The sequence below is a fragment of the Bos indicus genome, chromosome 21 (assembly GCF_029378745.1).
Source record: "Bos indicus isolate NIAB-ARS_2022 breed Sahiwal x Tharparkar chromosome 21, NIAB-ARS_B.indTharparkar_mat_pri_1.0, whole genome shotgun sequence".
Lineage (NCBI taxonomy): Eukaryota > Metazoa > Chordata > Mammalia > Artiodactyla > Bovidae > Bos > Bos indicus.
Window position 1 is genome coordinate 717,637 of NC_091780.1, and position 23,372 is coordinate 741,008.

At 42.7% G+C, this 23,372-nt stretch overlaps 1 non-coding gene and 1 pseudogene across 1 annotated transcript; both read right to left on the reverse strand.

Moving 5' to 3' along the window:
- LOC109575113 (ankyrin repeat domain-containing protein 26-like) overlaps positions 1–23,372 on the reverse strand; it is a 502,197-nt pseudogene that overhangs the window by 269,733 nt on the left and 209,092 nt on the right.
- On the reverse strand, positions 12,483–12,588 carry LOC139178533 (U6 spliceosomal RNA). The gene has a single exon (XR_011562914.1). It is a non-coding gene; the product is annotated as a U6 spliceosomal RNA (small nuclear RNA).

Below are 23,372 nucleotides of genomic sequence, written 5' to 3' on the forward strand. Positions count from 1 at the left end.
ATGAGCTTTGAGCTGTTTAAAAATGTGGTGGGAGTTGTCTTACAGTTTTGAAAGAGCTTCTCTACCCTCAACTTTCCTCATTCCTGTTTAGTTTTAAACAAACAAAAAGCAGCAAAAATCAAAAACAAAGCAAAATTTTATCTATCCCCAGTGCAGGGGGGGGGGACCCCAACTTAACTACCCAGGTCTAAACCCTATCTAAGTCAAAAGAGGAAAAGGATGAGAGTTGAGAAAAACTTTTTCCCCATCACCTCCCTCCCAAACCCCACATCTTGATTGAATTAACTAACCATATGAGGATTAAGGGCAGTGCAGTTTCATTCTGGGTTGCACAAAGTGGTTGTGATCTCTGTTTCTGCCTGCAGTGTTGTATAAGATCCTCTAAGCCTTTTCCTCCATCTAGATCCTGAACCTACTGTTTCTCCTAATTGTGCTCCCCTTCTGCTTCCCTCTCCCCTACATGTCTTACCTTCAGCCCATAAAATAATCCTGGATGTAACACACTGGCCACCTGATGCGAAGAGCTAACTCATTTGAAAAGACCCTGATGTTGGGAAAGATCGAAGGCAGGAGGAGAAGGGGACAACAGAGGATGAGATGGTTGGATGGCATCACCAACTCAATGGACGCGAGTTTGGGTAACTTTGAAACACCGTACACAATGGATGGAAAAAGGAGGAAGAGAGATAGATAAACAGATGGATGGGTAGCGAGTTCCATTACAGAGTGTTCTGCTCCTTTTGGGGGCACTCAAACATTATTTATTATTGAGTTAACCTTGAAAAAGAGGCCAGTTTTCCAAGGATGAAATGAATGTGAAGATTAGCTATCATCTCTGCAATTCATGGTAAGAGACATGGAATGCCTAGTCTCAACGTTATATATGGACTTGACTCTAGTTTCTACTAAGACTTATTTAAAACCTGGAATAAATTATTTTAAAAACTACTACACATAATAGGGTCACCTCCACCATTTGCTGGCTATGTAGGATTGAACATAATGCTATGAAAATGGAATGTACAGAATACTTTTTAAAAAATGCACTAATTTGGCAACACCAGATGTCAGTTGCAGCATGTGGAATCCAGTTCCCTAACTAGGGATCAAACCCTGGCCCCCTGCACTGAAAGCATAGAATCTTAGCCACTAGACCACCAGGGAAGTCCTCAGGACAAATAATGCTTTATTGAATCTTAAAGGCTATTTAGGACACACCAATATAGTATTAGTCATTGTGTTCCCTTTATATATTTAGTTAAATCATAAGAATGGAGGGAAAACAGAAGCATATCATGAAAAACAAGCAGTGTGCCAACTGGAGTTTCTGTAGCCTTCATACAATGTTCATATGCAGACTCCCAGAGATCCTTCAGTTCAGTTCAGTTCAGTCACTCAGTCGTGTCTGACTCTTTGTGACCCCATGAATCGCAGCACACCAGGCCTCCCTGTCCATCACCAACTCCCGGAGTTTACCCAAACTCGCGTCCATTGAGTTGGTGATGCCATCCAACCATCTCATCCTCTGTTGTCCCCTTCTCCTCCTGCCTTCAATCTTTCACAACATCAGGGTCTTTTCAAATGAGTCAGCTCTTCGCATCAGGTGGCCAAAGTAATGGAGTTTCAGCTTCAACATCTGTCCCTCCAATAAACACCCAGGACTGATCTCCTGTAGGATGGACTGGTTGGATCTCCTCACTGTCCAAGGGACTTTTAAGAGTCTTCTCAAACACCACAGTTCAAAAGCATCAATTCTTCGGTGCTCAGCTTTCTTTATAGTCCAACTCTCACATCCATACATGACTACTGGAGAAACCATAGCCTTGGCTAGATGGACCTTTGTTGGCAAAGTAACGTCTCTTCTTTTTAATATGCTGTCTAAGTTGGTCATAACTTTCCTTCGAAGGAGTAAGCATCTTTTAATTTCATGGCTTCAATTATCATCTGCAGTGATTTTGGAGTCCAGAAAAATAGTCAGCCACTGTTTCCACTGTTTCTCCATCTATTTTGCCATGAAGTGATGGGACCAGATGCCATGATCTTAGTTTTCTGAATGTTGAGCTTTAAGCCAACTTTTTCACTCTCCTCTTTCATCAAGAGGCTCTTTAGTTCTTCTTGACTTTCTGCCATAAGGATGATGTCACCTGCATATCTGAGGTTATTGATATTTCTCCCAGCAATCTTGATTCCAGCTTGTGCTTTCTCCAGCCCAGCATTTCTCATGATGTACTCTGCATATAAGTTAATAATCTGGGTGACAATATACAGCCTTGATGTACTCCTTTTCCTATTTGGAACCAGTCTGTTTTTCCATGTCCAGTTCTAACTGTTGCTTCCTGACCTGCATACAGGTTTCTCAAGAGGCAGGTCAGGTGGTCTGGTATTCCCATCTCTTTCAGAATTTTCCACAGTTTGTTGTGATCCACACAGTCAAAGGCTTTGGCATAGCCAGAGATCTTTAGGAAGTTCCAAAGTCTTATCTGAAGCTTAGTTTCCCCATTTGCAAGGGGAGAATATTAATTATACTACCCTTCAGGTTGTGACGAGGATGGTTAATAGGCACTCGATAAATATTAGTTGACTTGGATTCTGTCTGAATTAACATTAAAAAAGAAAAGAAAAGAAAAAGGGGTACCCAAATCCAGTGCTCTGTGAGAACCTGGAGGGATGGGATGGGGAGGGAGGTGGAAGTGGTGTTCAGGTTGGAGGGGACACATGTATACCTATGGCCAATGTATGGCAAAACCATCATAATGTTGTAATTATCCTCCAATTAAAAAAAAAAAAATCTTCCTGCCTGGTTAGGAAGCACTTCAGGTAAGAGGTAACTTGGTTGTGATTTGGACGAAAAGGACCAAAAAGAAACTACTTGTGAATTCCAGGCCTGGTTTATCAAGTTAAAATTATGTTTGCTCTGATTCATTCATGAATGAATCCATTAATCCACTTCCCCAGTGGCTCAGTGGTAAAGAACCCGCCTGCAGTGCAGAGAAGTGGGTTTGATCCCTGGGTCAGGAAGATCCCTTGGAGGAGGGCATGGCAACCCACTCCAGAAAAAAAATAAAGAAGTTCTCTCAGTACCAGGGTGACGGCTCAAAACCTAGAGAAAGTGGACATGTAAACTGAATAGTTTTTTAACATTGTTTTTCCAGGGTGAGCTGGCATTGGAAGAATTTAACTGAACTGGATCAGCTCTGGATGCTAAAATGTTTACGGTTTAACTGGTATATCAATGTCTCCCCAACTCCCTATGAGCAGGGTGTATGGAAGAAGCATTATATTTAAATGGTGAAAGAACTCCATGTTACCAAGCCCAAGGTAAATTTGGGAAAAGAAGAATTACTAACATCAGCTACTTAGAAATTCTAGAACTAAGTTGGAGAAGGCCATTGGTTCAAAAGAAATATACCATGACTTCAAAATTCCCTTGTTCTAAGAACTTAACAGCTCTTTTCAAGATACCTATTTTAGTTGAAAGTCATCTGACACTCACAAACCACAGTTCCACCCAGGTTATGACTTGGAGCTCCTCATTCTCTCCAGATTCCTGGATTTCTGTGTCTCTGACGCCTAGAGTACACAATTCTGACACTGGGATGCTGTGGGTAATGTGCAGTATTTATTACCTATGGGTCATCAAATTTTATTTAACTAATTCAAATTTTCTGTGATTCTACCAGGCAAACTGAAGTTTATGTTTCTATCATTAATAAGGAAAAGTTTGCAAAAAATTAGTAATTAGGAAATGGCATAATGGGCATATTACAGTTCTTTTCACTTTAGAAACTAGCAATGTAAAGTCCTTACATAGAATTGTAAACAGTAAATAGTATGAGCATAAATTTTTCTAGTGGTTTTCTATGCATTGCAACCAATGTTTATGTTCATTATTATAGTCACAGTTAATTAGATAACTTATGGGAAATTTTTATGAGTTTTTTCTTTATGGCATGATCTATATACATGCAGAGTTGTGCATCATTTTGTATAATAGAAGAGTTCCTGAAAATTATGTGTAAATTACAATTTTAAAATTATTTTTAAAACCATGGGGATTTTTTTTTAATAGAAAAGCTGCAGTGAGTCCTTTTTGAATTGGAGAATCCTTTTGAAATATGAATAGTTGGCTCTTAACATGCTGATTTACATTTCATTACTTGAAGTAGAAACTCTACATTTAATAAAGTAATAAACTGCATAATTAATATTGTTATAATTACAGTCTTTCTGTAATTATAAAAAACAGTCTTTCTGTTTTTTATAAAAACAGATAAAAAGATGAAAGCAGTCTTTCTGATTTCAATGATGGCTGTTCTTCATGAGAACTTCTTTTAAAAAGAAAAATGTAAAGTGCAGTGGTGGAAGAGTTATTTTATTTTTTATTTTTTTAAATTTTATTTTATTTTTAAACTTCACAATATTGTATTAGTTTTGCCAGATATCAAAATGAATCTGCCACAGGTATACCTGTGTTCCCCATCCTGAACCCTCCTCCCTCCTCCCTCCCCATACCCTCCCTCTGGGTCGTCCCAGCGCACCAGCCCCAAGCATCCAGTATCGTGCATTGAACCTGGACTGGCGACTCGTTTCATACATGATATTATACATGTTTCAATGCCATTATAATAGCCAGGAAGAGTTATTTTTAAAATTACAATAGCTATGACTCCTTTTATCACAAGGCTTGCCTTAACTCTCATTCAATGTCACTCATAGCCAGGGAAAGGCTTCAATAGCTGATGTGTGGGCTGTTCTGGGACAGAGGAGAGAAAAGTGATCAACCAGGTTGTAGAATGAAAAAAGGTTTTGAGTATTGTATGTAATACTGATTTTAATACTTGGTCTTCAACAATAACTCTTTTTCCAGAAACTATTTATGCATTTCCTTGGTGGCTCAGATGGTAAGGAATCCACCTGCAATGCAGGAGATGCAGGTTTGCTCCCTGGGTTGGGAGGATCCCCTGGAGAAGGGAATGGCCACCCACTCCAGTATTCTTGCTTGGAGAATCCCCATGGTTGGAGGAGCTCGGTGGGCTACAGTCCGCAGGATCATAAAGATTTGGACATGACTAAACAACTAACATACACATATTTTAAGATAATGAATAGTTCTGATACAAGAAAATTGCCACATTGTTACTTAGTATTTCATTTCTTTAGGGAGTAGTTTGTTACAGTAAATTTCAGTTTTTCTATTAAAGAAAAAATTGGCAAATTAAACCTGGTAAGATATAAAAAAGGAATAATACATTATGACCAAGTGGGATGTATCCAAGGAGAGTAAGGTTGGCATAATATTAAAAAATCAGTCCATGTAATTCACAGAATAAAAGAGAAAAGATGTCTGGTTATTTCAATATATGCAAACAAAAACATTTACCATTTTTTCATCATTTGCCATTTAAAAAAGTCTCAAATGGCTTTGGGTAAAGGGAACAAAGTTTTTGTTTACTTAACAGAAAAGTCATCAGTTTTCATTATTATCTATTCTGTTAATGGGTCAAATATTTTGTACTTTTCAGAATTAATTATGTTTATTTATGTATATAGTTACGAGCATTCATGCCTAAATTTTCTCCCCTGAAAATGCTTTTTTATTATCATGTATTCTTTATTACCAGTGGTGTTAAACAAGACCTCTTCCAGCAAAAATAGATTTCATTTGATATAAACTCAGAGAAATGAAATGAATGTCCATCTTATTTTATTTATTTTATTTTTTTGGCCACCCCGTGTGACTTGGGCTCTTAGTTCCCTGACCAGGGATTGAACTCCTGCTCTTGGCAGTGAAAGTGTGGAGTCCTCAGTACTGGACGACCAGGGAATTCCTTGAATGTCCATTTTAAGTGAGATCCACACTGTGCTGTGCTTAGTTGCTCAGTCGTGTCCAACTCTTTTCAGCCCCATGGCCTGTAGCTCACCAGGCTCCTCTGTCCATGGGGATTCTCCAGGCAAGAGTACTGGAGTGGGTTGCCAGGATTCACACAAAACACTGAACACTAATCTAGTAATGAGCCATCGATTATATAAAAGTAAAATGTCTTCTTACTCTACTACTTACAATCACTCACTAAATCAGTAAATATATATTAAATACTGTTATGTGCTAGCTGCTAAGGGTACAATGGTCTTAACCCCACTTTCTGGGAGCCTAGTCTATGGCCCAGGACACAAACAAATAGTTACCACACTGAATACGAAGTCTATCCTGTAAGAGAAATATGCACAAAGAAAGAGCGTTTGAAACAAGGATAATAAACTAACTGATTCTGCTTGGAGGAACTTGGGGAATTTTTAAATTTTCACAAACAATTTAAGCAAACCAATTTACTGAGCAAAGCTTCCCTAATCTCTTAAAGAAAAAAATAAATTAAACCTTTAATGGTTTCTCAACATAGCAGTATCTCTTCCCTTAGGCTACAACCACATAAAAACTCTTATGAATTTTATATACAAAAAAACAAGACTTTCATTTTGGGCAATTAAAAAATAGACTTTCCAAAAAAAAAAAAAAAGACTTTCATTTCCCAATTCTTTAGGAATGGCTGAAGTTTTGATAATTGATAAAATCTATAGTTTACCCCTACATAATGGAAATTGTCTCTGTGTTTTAGATAGGTAGAACAGGGTACTCTTTTTAAGAACGTATATTGTTATGAACAAACTAACTGCAGTTGTGGAATAACTGTATAATAATATGGTAGGAGAGGTGGCGACACAGGATAGAGAAGCTTACTGTGTGGCCTGAAGCTGGAGAGTCCCGGATTCAAATTCTGACCCTGGGTCTTACTGCTTATGTCTTCACAGTAGTGGTGGAAAAATTTATCAGTTTATCCTACCTTCAGTTTTCTCTTCTGTAAAATGGAAACAGTTACGATTACCTTTTAAAGTTATTATGAAGGCTAAATAAAGTAATGTAGGAACGGGACTTTCCTGGTCGTCCAATGGTTAAGACTCTGTGCTTCCAATGTAAGCGGTGCAGGTTCGATCCCTGGTAGGGGGGACTAAGATCCCACATGCCTCACTGTATAACCCCCCTCAAAAAATAATAAGGTAGGAATACTTCCTGAGACAGTTCCTGGCACATACAAGTACCTCTGGGTTGGTGGCTGCTATAATCACTGCCACCATTATCAGTGCCATCATGGTGATGATGATAATGACTTTTTTAAAGGATTTATTTATTAATTTCTGGTTACAAAGGGTCTTCATTACTGCCCTTGGGCATTCTGTAGTTGCAGTGAACAGGGGCTATTCTTTACCTTCCATGCTCAGAATTCTTATTGCAATGGCTTCTCTTGTTGCAGAGCACAGACTCTAGAGCTCTGGCTCAGTGGTTGTGGCACATGGGCATGTGGAATCTTCCTGGACCAGGGATTGACCCAGTATCCCCTGCATTGGCAGGCAGATTCTTAATCACTAGTTCCATGTTCTTTGTTTTACTTTTGTTATTGTTATAGTGTTTTGAGAACAGAAATAATTTTCTCCTTCTGTTGCTGCTGCTGCTAAGTCTCTTCAGTCGTGTCTGACTCTGTGAGACCCCATAGACAGCAGCCCACCAGGCTCCCCTGTCCCTGGGATTCTCCTGGCAAGAACACTGGAGTGGGTTGCCATTGCCTTCTCTGAACAAACTATGAGCACAATCGGACATTTCTCTGGCTTAAAAAACAAAACAAAAATCAAAGGCTAAACAGAAACCCTCTTTCTGGGTTTTTGACATTGACCATCTGTCACCCTCTAGCAGGGCTTGCTTAAAGTTAAAACAGTCATAAATTAAAGACTTCAAAAGTTGTGCTCATTCAAGCTGAAAGGGAAACCAGGGCAATGTAAACACAGATGGAACATCATTAAGCTACGAGTAGGTGAAGTGTGTGATTATATGGACCTACATGTGTGTGTTATTTGCTCAGTCATGTCTGACTCTTTGCGACCCTGTGGACTGTAGCCTGCCAGGCTTCTCTGTCCATGGAATTCTCCAGGCAAGAATACTGGAGTGGTTTGCCATTTCCTCCTTCAGGGGATCTTCTGACCCAGGTATCGAACCTGGGTCTCCTGCATTGCAGGTGGGTTCTTTACCATCTGAGCCACCAGGGAAGCATACTTGTGTGGTTTCTGTAAATATGCTAATTAGAATCACTATTTCTGCTTAATTATGATAAGGAGCATTAAGGCATAATTAAATCCTCCAAAAGTGAGCTGGGATGTTTGACTCCACATTGGTGTCTATGATATGCGTGCATGCTCAGTCTTGTCTGACTCTTTGCAACCCCATGGACTGTAGCCTGCCAGGCTCCTCCTTTCCATGGAATGTTCCAGGCAAGAATACTGCAGTGGGTTGCCATTTCCTACTCCAGGTGATCTTTCAGACCCAGGGATCGAACCCAAGTCTACTCATCTCCTGCCTTGGCAGGCAGAGTCTTTACCACTCTGCCACTGGGGGAGCCTTGTGGCTGTTCAGGCCACAGACTGCAGGTGGCTAAGGCCCCCTCCCTCCACTGCGCCAGTTTGCCCACCCCTCCCACCCCGCCCACCACACCCCTACATGAGGCAAGGTGATTGTGAAAATGAAATACTAGCTATGGGGCCTGAGAAGAGAGGAACTGGGTTTTGAGGAAATTCATTTAGGGGACATAAAGAAAGTAAGGAGTAAATAAAATCTGACAATAAAATGGATAATGAAGGACCTACTGTAAAGCACAGGGAACTCTGCTTAATGTTATGTGACAGCTTGGATGGAAGAGGGGTTTGGGGGAGAATGGACACATGAATACATACGTCTGAGTCCCTTTGCTGTCCACCTGAAGCCATCACAACATTGTTAATCGGCTGTGCTCCAGTGTAAAATAGAAAGCTGAAAACAAAACAGAAATGACAAGTGCAGCTGTGGAGAGAGTGTGGTAGACACAACCCAGGTGTGATTAAAGTGGAGAAAATCACAGATTCATTAGATAGAAAGTTCTTGCATCATTTAGACAGGTTTATCTAGGAAGATTCAGGAGGAACTAGAGAAACAGGGGAGCAGGAAAAACTTAGGGGAGTGCCTTACAGAGCCAGGATGAGAAGGACAGATCACCAGCGCCCAGGGAGGACCTGAGGCCTGAACACTGGTGTGCACCCTGCCCCTCAAAGTGGGAAGAGGCGGGTGACGCTAGGGGAGGTTAAAGCTTTGTGAGATGGGGCAGTTAGAAGACAAACAGCGTGGGTGTGAAGGACAAAGAACGTTCCTTTGAATATCCCCAAACTTTTTGGCACCAGGGACCAGTTTTATGAAAGGGGATTTTTCCCATGACTTGGAGAAGGGGGGATGGTTTCAGGATGATTCAAGTGCATTACATTTATTGTGTACTTTATTTATATTATTATTACATCAGCTCCACCTCAGATCATCAGGTATTAGATCCCGGAGTTTGGGGACCCCTCTCTCAGCTCTCTCTCCAGGGCATGGCTATCAGGTCACTGAAGCATCTTCTCTGTTTGCCTGTCATTACTTAGAGCCTTCAAATAAGAGAATTATCCCCCCAAACAGAAACATTCTCAAAGAAACAGTTTTAAATCTGTATATATTGCTGTGAGTGGGTGATGTTTTCTACTATTATTAGGTTTGAGTTTCAAGGGTACCTGATTCCCCTTTGAATTCTAGCACTGCCTCATCATAGCTGCTTCATTGAACCACCTTTTGGTGTGAATCATTAATAGAAGCTAGCCTTCCCATGTGGCTCAGTGGTAAAGAATCCACCTGCCAATACTGGAGACACAGGTTTGATCCCTGAGTCAGGAAGATTCCCCTGGGAGAGGAAATGACAACCCATTCCAATATTCTTGCCTGGGAAAACCCTATGGACAGAGGAGCCTCGTGGGCTACAGTCTGTGGGGTCCAAAAGAGTTGGATATGACTGAGTGAATCTCTATTTGATTACTAATGCTTTATCATTTTGAAGATGATTTATTAAAATTATGTAAACATCAAGGTATGTTCATTCCCATTAGTTTTTTGTTGCAGTGGTTGTTTGTTTGCTTTGCTTTTTGGCCACACCATGTGGCATGTGGGATCTTAATTCCCTGACCAGGGATTGAACCTGTGACCCCCTGCATTGGAAGCTCAGAATCTTAATCACTGGACCATTATGGAAGTCCCATCATTAGTTATTATAATAAAATTCCAGACAGAACAAAGTCTTGAAAAAATACAAGCACTACAGGACATCCAGGTGCCACCTTAAACTTCAGAGATTTTCCCAAGTTGAGTAAAGACATGAAAAAAATAATTGTTTGAAATCTTAATAGCTGGCTCCACGATTCCTTTTTGGGAAGAGGAAGGAGGGAGCTGTCTCCTTGGGGGAAAGCCACTGAGGAGCAAATGCTACAGGCACCTGGACTCCAGGGGAGGGAAAACCTGCCAGGCTGGAGATTAGAGGAAGAGTTTCTTGTTTCTGCTCCTGCAAGGAGAGGGGAGTAGGGGCAGAGGGCAGAAAGGAAAGAAATAAGACCACGAAAGAAAAGCCAGCCAGATGGAGGGAAGCTGAGCCTGGGCAGGGGAAAATGACATGTCAGTGTTAGATGGTAACCCAGCCATTCCCAATCAAATTTGTTCCCTATTACTGGGATGTAAAGCCTGACTTCCATCTGTTTAGGAAATTGGACTCAATTTACACATGGAAGCAATATCTCAGTAGTCTAGAAACCAAGAAAGCCCTTCAGGACTATTTACAAAAACTAAGGTGGGGAGGGCGGGACTTCCCTGGCAGTCCAGTGGTTAAGACTTCACGCTTCCAGGGGGTGAAGGTTTGATCCTTGGTAAGGGAACTAAGATCCTACACACTGAACTTGACCAAGGGAGGGAAAAAATGCTATTCTTAAAAAGAAAACCAAGAGGGGTGGGCTTTGGGCTTCCCAGGGCTGGAATTGGGACCCAGCTGAACTGACATCTTGTTTTTTCTTTCCTTTTCCCTACCAAGCTAAATATAAAAACAAATACCTTTTTGTCTCACGCTCAGTTTTTTTTTTTTTTCTTGAAGGTTAGAAGTCCTCACTTTCCAGGTTTTGATTTAGCCAAGGATTTCAAAAAGCTTTCTGTTCACAGCATTCAGCTAAATACAAGTAACAAAAGCTTGCCTGCTTGCTCCAATTGCTTTAGATTAAGACCTTATCTTGCCTGGTTCTCCTTCCCTTAACTCCAGCCTCTGTGGTTACCGTCTTGACCTCCTTCCAGGATAACTTGATTCTTAACGTCCTGATTGTTTTCTAACTCCCCCCCACCCCCCATCTGGATTAAGAGAGGAGGAGAAAGGAGTATTCTCTAAAGCAATTCATGGTTCATGTCTAAGAAAAAACAGTGGTTTAAGAATTGGGAAACCCCAGGTTCTGGCCTTAGCTCTACTGTTGACTAGCAGACACTCAAGCTATTTCTAAAATAAATTAGAATTGCATTTTTTTTTTTAATAATTGAGGTTTCTATTAAATATTTAATTTATTGAGTATTTATTTCACTGCACCGGGTCTTAGTTGCAGCACATAAGATCAATCTTCCTTGTGGCACGTGGGATCTAGTTCCCTGACCAGGGATCGAACCCACTGCATTGGGAGCACAGAGTCTTAGCCACTGGACCACCAGGAAAGTCCCTGAAATACCTCTTTAATGTCTCTTCCAGGCTAAAGTCTGAATCTCTGGACCCTCATAATTTCCCACCACATTTACTCTCTGCTTTCCCCCAGTACCAAGAAAGAATCCAGTGTATTCATGAATCCTAATTCTAAATCATTAAAAACTGGTTTCTGTCTCTTTTTTCCTTCAAACTTTAGAAAACCTAAATAATTAAAACAGAAGAACTTATAAAATATAGTTTATACAGTGGTTTTCTTGCAAGCAGTCTTTAATAGACTTCTTTCAAATTCTGACAAATACACTAGGTGTTTGGTTTGGATATGCAGAACTAAAAATATCTAAAGGAGAGATTTTTAATTACTTAGTTCCATCCATGAAATTCCTGCGAATTCTATCTGGAAGAAAGAATAAGAAAGAATATGGGGGACTTCCCTGGTGGTCCAGTGGCTAAGACACTAGTCCCAATGTAGGGAGCCTGGGTTTGATCCCTGGTCAGGAAACTAGATTCCACATGCCACAGTGAAGACCTGAAGAAGCCAAATAAATAATGATAAATAAATAAAATTTAGGAGCAAAACAACAATATATATTTTTAACAAATAGAATATGGGCTTTGCAGTCTGAGAGACCTGGCCTTTTTCTTTTTCATGGTAGCAAGCAAACAGGATTTATTTCAGAGAGAAAGTACAAAACTCTCAGCATAGACACAGAGGAGGTGAAGTGCCCCAGACCAGGGCTTTGCAGTGCAACTTTAGATAAGTTACTTAACCTCTCTGAGCCTCAACTTTTAAAGAAATTTCCCTGTTTTATTCATACTTTTTAAACTTTATTTTTTAATTGCAGGAAAATCGCTTTACAATGTTGTGATGGTTTCTGCCATAAAAACGTGAAATGCTTCACCACTTTGCATATCATCCTTGAGCAGGGCCATGCTAATCTTCTTTATATCATTCTAATTTAAGTATATGTGCTGCCAAAGTGAGCACTGAGCTTCAATTTCTTCATCTATGAAATGGGAATGATACCTCCCTTGCAGGACTGTTGTGAGGATCACATGCCAGGTATATATTAAGTACTCAATACATGTTCATGTTCTCCTCCATTAAACACCATCTTATTTTTTACTTTGCTCACCAAGAATACACGCTTGGGCCTGAAACAGCCTAGGTTCAATGGTCTGATCCCACAATTTTAGCAACTCGGTGATTTGGGACAAGTTGTTAACAATCTCAGAAGCACTGTTTTCTCATCTGGAAAATGGAGTTAGCAACAACAGTGCCCAGCTGCAGGAAGCATTCATGAACTAGTCACATCCATTAGAATCACATTAAATCACCATGGAGACAGCAGGGATACTGAGAGAGTGCTGATGCTGAGTGGCTGCTGAGTTGGTGACGAGGGGTCAGCCAGGTGGCCAGGAGGAGGCTTCATCCTTCTCTTTCTTGATTTTACCTTTACTTGCCCCACTTTTCTTTTTTTTAATATTTTAAATTATTTTATGGCTATGCTGTTGCTGCTGCTGCTGCTGCTAAGTCGCTTCACTCATGTCCGACCCTGTGCGACCCCATAGACGGCAACCCACCAGGTCCCCTTGTCCCTGGGATTCTCCAGGCAAGAACACTGGGGGTGGGTTGCCATTTCCTTCTCCAATGCATGGAAGTGAAAAGTGAAAGTGAAGTCGCTCAGACGTGTCTGACTCTTCGTGACCCCATGGACTGCAGCCCACCAGGCTCCTCCACCCATGGGATTTTCCAGGCAAGAGTACTGGAGTGGGGTGCCATCCCCTTTCAGTTCAGTTCAGTTCACTTCAGTTCAGTCGCTCAGTTGTGTCCAACTCTTTGCGGCCCATGAATCGCAGCACGCCAGGCCTCCCTGTCCATTACCAACTCCCAGAGTTCACTCAGACTCAAATCCATCGAATTAGTGATGCAATCCAGCCATCTCATTCTGTTGTCCCCTTTTCCTCCTGCCCCTAATCCCTCCCAGCATCAGAGTCCTTCCCAATGAGTCAACTCTTTGCATGAGGTGGCCAAAGTACTGGAGTTTCATCTTTAGCATCATTCCTTCCAAAGGACACCCAGGACTGATCTCCTTTAGAATGGACTGGTTGGATCTCCTTGCAGTCCAAGGGACTCTCAGGAGTCTTCTCCAGCAGCACAGTTCAAAAGCATCAATTTTTCGGCACTCAGCTTTCTTCACAGTCCAACTCTCACATCCATACATGACCACTGGAAAAACCACAGCCTTGACTAGACAGACCTTTGTTGGCAAAGTAATGTCTCTGCTTTTCAATATGTTATCTAGGTTCGTCATAACTTTTCTTCCAAGGAGTAAGCGTCTTTTAATTTCATGGCTGCAGTCACCATCTGCAGTGATTCTGGAGCCCAAAAAAATAAAGTCTGACACTGTTTTCACTGTTTCCCCATCTATTTCCCATGAAGTGATGGGACCAGATGCCATGATCTTAGTTTTCTGAATGTTGAGCCTTAAGCCAACTTTTTCACTCTCCTCTTTCACTTTCGTCAAGAGGCTTTTTAGTTCCTCTTCACTTTTTGCCATAAGGGTGGTGTCATCTGCATATATGAGGTTATTGATATTTCTCCCGGCAATCTTGATTCCAGCTTGCCATCGCCTTGGTGGGTCTCAATTGCAGCATGTGGGATGTTTCATTGTGGGGTGTGGGCTTCTCTCTAGATGTGGCTCCCGGGCTCAGTAGTTGTGACTTGCAAACTTAATTATCCTGTGGCTTGTGGGATCTTAGTTCCCCCACCAGGGATCAAATCCTCGTTCCTTGCATTGGAAGGCAGATTTTTAACCACTGGACCACCAGGGAAAGCCCCTCCCCACTTTTCTTTGTCTTTCTCCTTTATCTTCTCTCTCAGTTTCTGCTGTGTGAAAAATGGTTGCATCCAGAGTGGTATGACATGGAACCCATATATTTTCTTTCCCTGCATGGCCTCCATAAATCTTTTTTTTTTTTTTTTTCAGTTTTTTTAAAATTTTATTTTATTTTTAAACTTTACATAATTGTATTAGTTTTACCAAATATCAAAATGAATCCACCACAGGTATACATGTGTTTCCCATCCTGAACCCTCCTCCCTCCTCCCTCCCCATACCATCCCTCTGGGTCATCCCAGTGCACTAGCCCCAAGCATCCAGTATTGTGCATCGAACCTGGACTGGCATCTCGTTTCATACATGATACTTTACATGTTTCAATGCCATTCTCCCAAATCTTCCCACATAAATCTTGTGTCTGTGCATGACTCCTTCTCAGTGCTGGGTTTTTGATTTCACGTCCCCAGGTAGAATACTGTATGCTGAACTCTGTGCCATGGATTTGGTGCTGTGCAACCTCCTTTGCCTCTGATACCTCCAAGATGAAAAGACCTAATTGCTAAGAATCCTGGGGGCAAAATTAATTCTCAGGGAGGACCACGACTTAGCATCTTTGCATTTCTCTTTTACCTCTGAAAGAGCATAGTCTGCTTGTTCTGTCTTGTGGCCTCTTGTTTGAGCATGCTATGCATAATAAATTAATGTGGCATTTCCAACAGGAGTAATTCTACTTACTTCTGTCCCTGAATATTTAGATTGTGGCCAAATGGCTTCTTGTTTTTACTTAAGAGTTAAACAAAAGGGACTTCCCTGCTGGTGCCGTGGTTAAGACTGTGCCTTCCAATGCAGGGGCTGCAGGTTCAATCCCTGATGGGGGGACCAAGATCCCACATGCCTCACTGCTCAAAAACCAAAACGAAAAACAGAAGCAATATTGTAACAAATTCAATAAACAACTTTAAAAATGGTCCACATCAAAAAAATTCTTAAAAATTATATATGTGTGCATATGTAGTCTATATGTATGTGCATGAGTATAACCCTTTGTACTAAATAGTTTGTCTTTTTACAGCAAATTACATTAGAAGCCAATTTGTTCAGACATGGATGCTTTGAAATGTAAATTCATAGTCCCTACTAACAAAGAACCATAGGAATTCTATGTTCTGTGCACATTTGGCGGCACAACCCGACTTTATGTCACCTATTTGGGAGGCTGAATGGAATATTATATATATATATATATATATATATATATATATATATATATCATATAATCTTGGACTTAAATTCCAAAACCCTGGCTAGAAATTTCTGCTTAGCCTTTCCCCCACAACTGATGGTTTTACCCCAGAGCTAAAGACAAATGAAGAACAAAAACAGGCCTGTTGCTGTGTTGATTATTTCTTGCTCACCTCTATTTCTCTATTTAAAAAAAAATTTAAGGTATATATTTTTTAATGTGGACCAATCTTTTTCAATGGCCACATCATACAGCATGCAGGATCTTTAGTTGGGGTATGCAAACTCTTAGTTGTGGTATGTAGGATATAGTTCCCTGACCAGGGATGGAACCCCAGCCCCTTTGCATTGGGAGCTCGAAGTCTTAGCCACTGGACCACCAGGGGAGTCCTAGACCCATTGTTTCTTGACTGCTTTCCCTTCATGCCTGCAGTCCTTTCTTCCCTTAAGATCATTAATGACCGAGACCTGTTTAAGGGCAAGCATTGTGGCCAGGCTTAGATCACAAAATGTTTTTGACCAAAATGAGATCATACTTAATTCTCTTTCTCCAGGGACCCCCTCCCCTATCTGCTTACAACACCCAATGTTGACATAAAGGAAATTTCCAGTTATTTCAACCAGATCATCAGATGTTCTGGACCAAACTCAAGACTGTTAGATTTGTACTCTGTATATTTCCTCAGGCTTCCCAGGTGGCTCAAGTGGTAAAAAAAATCCACCTACCAATGCAGGAGATACAGGTTTGATCCCTGGGTCAGGGAGATCCCCTGGAGGAGGAAATGACAACCCACTCCAGTATTCTTGTCTGGAAAGTTCCATGGACAGAGGAGCCTGGCAGGCTACAATCCACGGAGTTGCAAAGAGTCAGACACAGCTTAGCCGCTGGACACACACACACAGACGCATGTAATTCCCCATATTTTGTCTTTCCTCTTGTCATGATGGACATTAAAGTCTTAAAATGAGCGTCTACAAGCTTTTTTTCAGGGACAACCAGGAAGGGTGGTGGCTGACTAGCCCACTCAAGATGGCTGTTCCCTTGCTCTCTGTCTATCCCTTACCCGACCAGTGCCTGCTTCATTTACACTTACTCTGGCCTTCCTACATACTTGCCTTGGACGCCAGCTAGTGATTGTTCTTATCAAAGGGGTGGTGAGGTGTGTGCCTTCTGTTGGTTTCCCTGGTAATCAATGAGCCCATCTGACATCAACTCCCCTGTAACTGGCAATCTCCCCCTCCACCAGGAGCAAAGACTGCTGCCACGTCCTGAAGGTGTCTGCTGCACAGGGTGGGGGGTCGCTCCAGGACTTTGCTTCAGACACAGAAGCTCCCTATCTGTCAAACCACTGATGTCTCTGTTGCCTGATGCACGTGTGCATGCTAAGGCACTTCAGTCAGGCTTGACTGTTTTCAACTTTATGGGCTGTAGCCTGGCAGATTCCTCTGTTCATGGGATTCTCTGGTCAATAACACTGGAGTGGGTTTGCCATTCCTTCTCCAGGGGATCTTCCTGGTGCAGGGATCGAACCCCCATCTCCTGTGTCTCCTGCATTGCTAGTGGATTCTTCACCGCTGAGCCACCAGGGAAGCCCTCTGTTGCCCAATCCAGGCTTTCGTCAGTCTTGAATCTGGGCAAATACAGGCTTTGTAGGCCTGTGAGGTGCAGTCCAACAGGTGGGCACAAAGAGACCGGTTTCTAGAGCCCCTCAGGAAGGGGTGAGAAACTTGACAGCTTGGGGTGGTGGTGACAATTACCAAGAGGAGAGTTGATGGGGCAGGGGAGCCCCTGGGACCTGCCAGGGTGGAATAGGAGAATTTGAAAGGAGCCTGCCTGGGCCTGTGGATCTCCCCCTGGGGGGACTTAGGAGAAAGGGTTCCTCAAATACACTGATAAATATACTCTGCACTGTAATAGGATTCAATTTGAAACTGTTACAGTTGAGGTGTTATGAGCCCATTCTTGTATCACAGAAAGCTAGGCTGTTTCTCAATTTGGAAGATATTATTTTATTTTCTTTGTTCCTAAAATAGCACAAAGGAAGGCTTCTGTTTGTTCTTTTACCTTGTGCTAATCCTAGAGCAACATGAATATGCTGACTGTACGTGGATCTTGAAATAACAGCAAAAACTTCCAACACAAGAAGACAATTAATACCCACTCCTTCCCCCTTTCCTCTTGGATTCCAATGACTGGCTGTGTTTAACCCTAGTTTTGCCTATTCTTTCCCAGAAAAGTCACAGCTAGCATGCATGGATCTACTAGCAGGAGCAGAGATTCAGTAGGATGTGGGATTCCAGCTTGATTCTCCAGGGGCTGACATCTCATCAGAGAACTAGTCCTGAAGAGCATATGTTCAGTGCTGAGTTTGGAGGTCTGTATGATAATGGCTTCAGGAATGCAGCTGAGACAAAAATCCCTGAGGGTTGAAACAGTCAAGCTTCTTGGAGAAGGTGGGTCTCCAAGGATAGATGTAGAGAAGGAGTAAAGAGAGCAGGTGAGTAAGTCAGAAAGAGAAAAACAAATATTGTATATTAACACATGTATGGTATGCATTATGGCAGGCTACAGTCTATGGGGTCTATATGACCAAAGTCACGACCAAAGTGACTCAGCATGCATGCATCACACATATATACAGAATCTAGGAAAACAGTACTGATGAACCTGTTTACAGAGAAGAAATGGAGATGCAGATGTAGGGAATGGACTTGTGGACACGGCGGGGGAAGGAGAGGCTAGGACAAACTGAGAAGGTAGTATTGATGTATATACACTCACTCACTCTCAAAGTCACTCAGATGCATCTGGCTCTTTGAGACCCCATGGACTGCAGCCCACCAGGCTCCTCTGTCCATGGGATTTCCCAGGCAAAAATACTGGAGTGGGTTGCCATTCCCATCTCCAGGAGATCTTCCCAATCCAGGGATCAAACTTGAGTCTCCTTCATTGCAGGCAGATTCTTCACCATTTGAACCACCAAGGAAGCCCCATGTATGCTCATAACTTGTGGGAGGCTGCTATATAGCACAGGGAGCCCAACCTGGAGTTCTGTGATGACCTAGAGAGGTGGAATGCGGGGGGAGGGAGGCTCGAGAGGGTAAGCGGATATATACATATATATCATTATGACTGATTAATACCTATGTACAGCAGAGAGCACCACACCATTGTAAGGCAATTATCCTCCAATTTAAAGATAAATATATATAGAGAGACAGGCAGGTGGAGGGTGCAGGCGAGAGCAGCCTGTGTGGGGCATCTCTGTGGAAGAAGAGGGACCCAGTTCACTGGAGACAGCAGTCATGGCTGAAGCAATTTGAAAACCCTGTGTGTTGCAAACATATCCATCAGAGCATTAGAGGGAGGTAACGGATGACCTGACTCCTGGGACCTGCCAGCTGAATATGGAGTCGGAAGGGGGACCGTGTTCGGAGAGGCTCAGCCTCTGTACATCTGCTTGCTCTCCTGTGTTGCTCTGCCCAGTCGGGGCTGAGATAAGAGTGCATGTGCCCCTTCCTGCTCCTTGTAAACTCAGCTCGTATTAGGTCTTTCTCTCACTCTCTCCCTTCCTCTGCCTTTTCTGCTCACGGCCAGATGTTGAGAAGTCCTTCCTCGCTGTGAGTTTTGGATGGAATGTCTACGTGTTACATCAGTCTTTTGTGCGCATGCCCAGATTAGCAGGGAGGGAACTCTATCAATAACCACCTGGTCTGAGGATCATGAATCGCCAGGCCCAGCTCTAACACTTTTAAGCTCCTTGAATGCTGGCATTTCAACTACCTGCTCTTCAGTTCCATTTATTTGTAAAATGGAGACATTAATACCTCCCTATCTACCTCACACAATTTCCTTGAGGCTCAAATGAAATATGGTTGTGAAAGTGCTTTGGAGACAAAGAAATGTATTTTTAGGAATAACTCAATACTTGAGGGGTTGCATGAAGGGGAAGGTGATAAAACTGGGATGTCTCAATAAATCCCATCCCGTCCTATGATTTTATAAAATTGTTTTACACTACTTTGTTGTTGGTCAGTAACTAGGTTGTGGCCGCCTGTAGCCCACCAGGCTCCTCTGTCCATGGAATTCTCTGGGCAAGAATACTGGAGTGCAAGGCCATTCCTTTCTCCCAGGGATTTTCCCAACCCAGGAATTAAACCCACATCTCCTGCTTGGCAGGTGGATCCTTTACCACTGAGCCACTAAGGAAGCCCTTTATATTCCTTCAATAAGTTGAATTAGATAGCTTTTTCTGCTGTTCTAACAACTCTCACTGCAGCGGTATCTTTTTTCCTCCCTAGATCCCCTTAAATGCAGAACCCAGGGCCTCCATATACATTCCAGCTCACTTTGCTCAGCTTCCTCACCAGCCACTGGGACTCCCAGCCACTGAAGCAGCAATAAAAACTCTCACACAGTATCTCCAGAGGCTCTCTGGACTTCAGTCATCACCCCAGGCCTTCCAGCAGCAGCTGATGTAAAAAATATGGAAAGATTTTTCCAAAAACGACAAGATGCTCTACACAGAGACTTGGGTGTCATTTGGCTCCTCGCTTAGAAACAGCTTAGGAACCTTATTGTAAAAATAAGTCCTGCAGTATTTCAGGAACAGGTATTCACAACACAAACATTGACATATTTATAAACTGAGGAATGTGATGATAGATACCATGGAGTGGATAAAGGGACATATGATAAGCGTCCTTGGTGAGGTTGGCTGTGTGAGACCAGGTCCGAGAAGGATATAACCAGCACATCCCCAGGGCTCCACAAGTGGTTTAGTGATGGGACGATTGACCATGGTGTCATAGTTTTCTGGGGCTGCTGTAACAAAGCCTTAGTCCGTTTAGGCTGCTGTTACAAAAGTACCATTGATAAGTGGGCTTCACCGATGTCTCAGAGGTAAAGAAATAGCATGCAATGCAGGAGACTTGGGTTCGATCCCTGGGTTGGGAAGATGCCCTGGAGAAGGAAATGGCAACCCACTCCAGTATTCTTACCTGGGAAATCCCATGGACAGAGGAGCCTGGTGGGCTACAGCCCACAGAGTCACAAAGAGTTGGACACGACTGAGTGACTAAGCCACCACCACCGTTGATGAGTGGCTTAAAAACAACAGACATTTATTTTCTGGAGGCTGGGAAGTCCAAGATTAAGATGTGGGCAGGGTTGATTTCTTTGGAGGCCTCTCTCCTTGGCTTGCAGACGGCTGCCTTCCCCACAGACTGTCTTCCTTCTCTGCTTGTTGATGTCCTAATCTTCTCTTACTGTGTATATGCTAAGTTCCTCAGTCATGTCTGACTCTTTGGCACGCCATGGACTGTAGCCCGCCAGGCTCCTCTGTCCATGGGATTCTCCAGGCAAGAATACTTGAGTGGGTTGCCATGCCCTCCTCCAAGGTGATCTTCCAGACCCACGGATCAAACCATCTCTTATGCCTCCTGCATTGGCAAGCGGGTCCTTTACCACTAGTGCCACCTGGACCTCTTATTATATGGACACAAGTCAGATTGGATTAGGGTCCACCTGTATGACTTTGTTTAACTTTAATTACCTTTTTGAAGACACTCTCCTAAGACAGTCACTTTCTGAGGTCTTGGGGGTTAGAACTTCAACATAGGAATGGGGGCAGGGGTTGCAACTCAACCCTTAACTCACACTGTGGGCAAGGTAAAGAGAATCAAGACGAATGGAGAAGCCACTGGGGACTATTAACAGCAGAAGCTTCCATCATCCTTGGGCCTGGAGAAACAAAAGAGAACATGTGTGCTATTCCTAGAACCCATCCAGAGCTGTGGTCATAGGAGAGGGGCTGCCCAGCGCGGGTGCTATATGACAGAGGAAGGCACCCATGGTGGAGACCAGGCTCTGGCAGGGAGGGAGGGAGAAGACCCACCCCTCTCTCTCCCCGCCCTTCACACTCCTCCCTTCACACTGTAATAGTGCTTCCCTTTGGTCAAGAGCCGAGAAAGAGGCGCTGAGAACAGCAAAGCCTGGGGGCTGTAGCTTGTAGATGTCAGGCTTTGAGGCAGGGAACAGGATGACAAGTGTGGCCAGGGGTGGGAGGGGAGTGGTAGGATTTGAGTGGGACGATGAAGAATCACCAGCTCAGTGGAGAAAACAACGACATTTCCAAAGGAGGAATTAATTATGCATACTCAGGTAACATAAATGGACTTTAAAGTATCATTGGAAAACAGAAAATGCTACTTAGCTGCAAAAAATATTAGTCATACATTTGAAATTGAACCACGTATTCATGTAACCATTTCCAGTCCCAGAAGTTACTATTCTAAGATACTTGTTTGCAGAAGTAAAGCAGAATTATAGAAAAATAGGTTTTTCAATCTTGTCATGTTGAACACTTATGTTCTTAAAATGGGATGGGAAGTATTATTGGAACGGTTTTGGAATAGAAAGCAGCTCTCTGACTCAGGAGGGTGCCTGTGTGACCACACCCATCAATCATCACAGCATGGTTATATGAACTGGGTACGACCCCTGTGTTATTGCACTGGGTGCACCATAACAAAATACCATAGGCTGGTGGCTTGGACAACAGAAATTTGTTTTCTCACCACTCTGGAGGCTGGAAGCCTGAGACCCAATGTTGACAGGGTGGATGTCTGCTGAGAGCTCCCTTTGGGAGCTCCTTTTCAGTGTGTGCTCACACAGTCTTTCCTAGGTGCCTCTGCAGGGGGAAAAAGCAAGGGGGATGGAGGGAGGGGGAGAAAGAGCGATCTCTTGGTGTCTCTTCTTCTTTTTTTTTGCTGCTGCTGCTAAGTTGCTTCAGTTGTGTCCGACTCTGTGGGACCCCATAGACGGTAGCCCACCAGGCTGTCCCGTTCCTGGGATTCTCCAGGCAATAACACTGGGTGGGTTGCGATTTCCTTCCCAACTTCTTTTTTTTTTACCTAAGTTCAAATCATCCTGACTTTATGATCAGAGAAATACTATAAATATCCACAGTTGGTGAACACTGTTATAACAAATACAGATAGAAGGATGGATGGAGAGCTATATAGATAGAGTGACTGTAATAGGAATAGGCTCAATCTGCACATGCTGTTTTTTAAGTATAGTGTTGAATTTAGTGTTACTTGAATTTTAAACAAAATTTATTTAATCACACCAGGGCTTAGTTGCGGCATGTACGATCTAGTTTGCTGACCAGGGATCAAACCCAGGCCCCCTGCATTGGGACACAGTCTTGATCCCTGAGTCAGGAAGATCCCCTGGAGGGGAAATGGCAACCCATTCCAGTATCCTTGCCTGGAAAATCCCATGGACAGAGGAGCCTGGCAGGCTACAGTCCATGGGGTCACAGTGAGTGGAGACGACTGAGTGAATTAGCACACACTCATGCATTTCCCTAAAGGCTCCACGTCCAAATATAGCCACTCTGGGGGTTAAGACTTCAACATATGAGTTTTGGAGGGGACCCAAACATTCAGTCCATAACATCCCACGTAGTGATATGAAATACATGACACTTGATATGTTGATACTGATAGTCATTAAATCAATAAAACTTCATTGCACACCTACTATGCGCCAGAATCTCTGCTAGGCTCTGAGATTATAGGTAGAAGGAAAAAAAAAAAAACTGCCTCAGTCTTTAATGAGTTTGTAACTTGAAGAGAAACAGAGAAGCTGTTAGAACACAGTGGTCACTGCCAGGAGAGC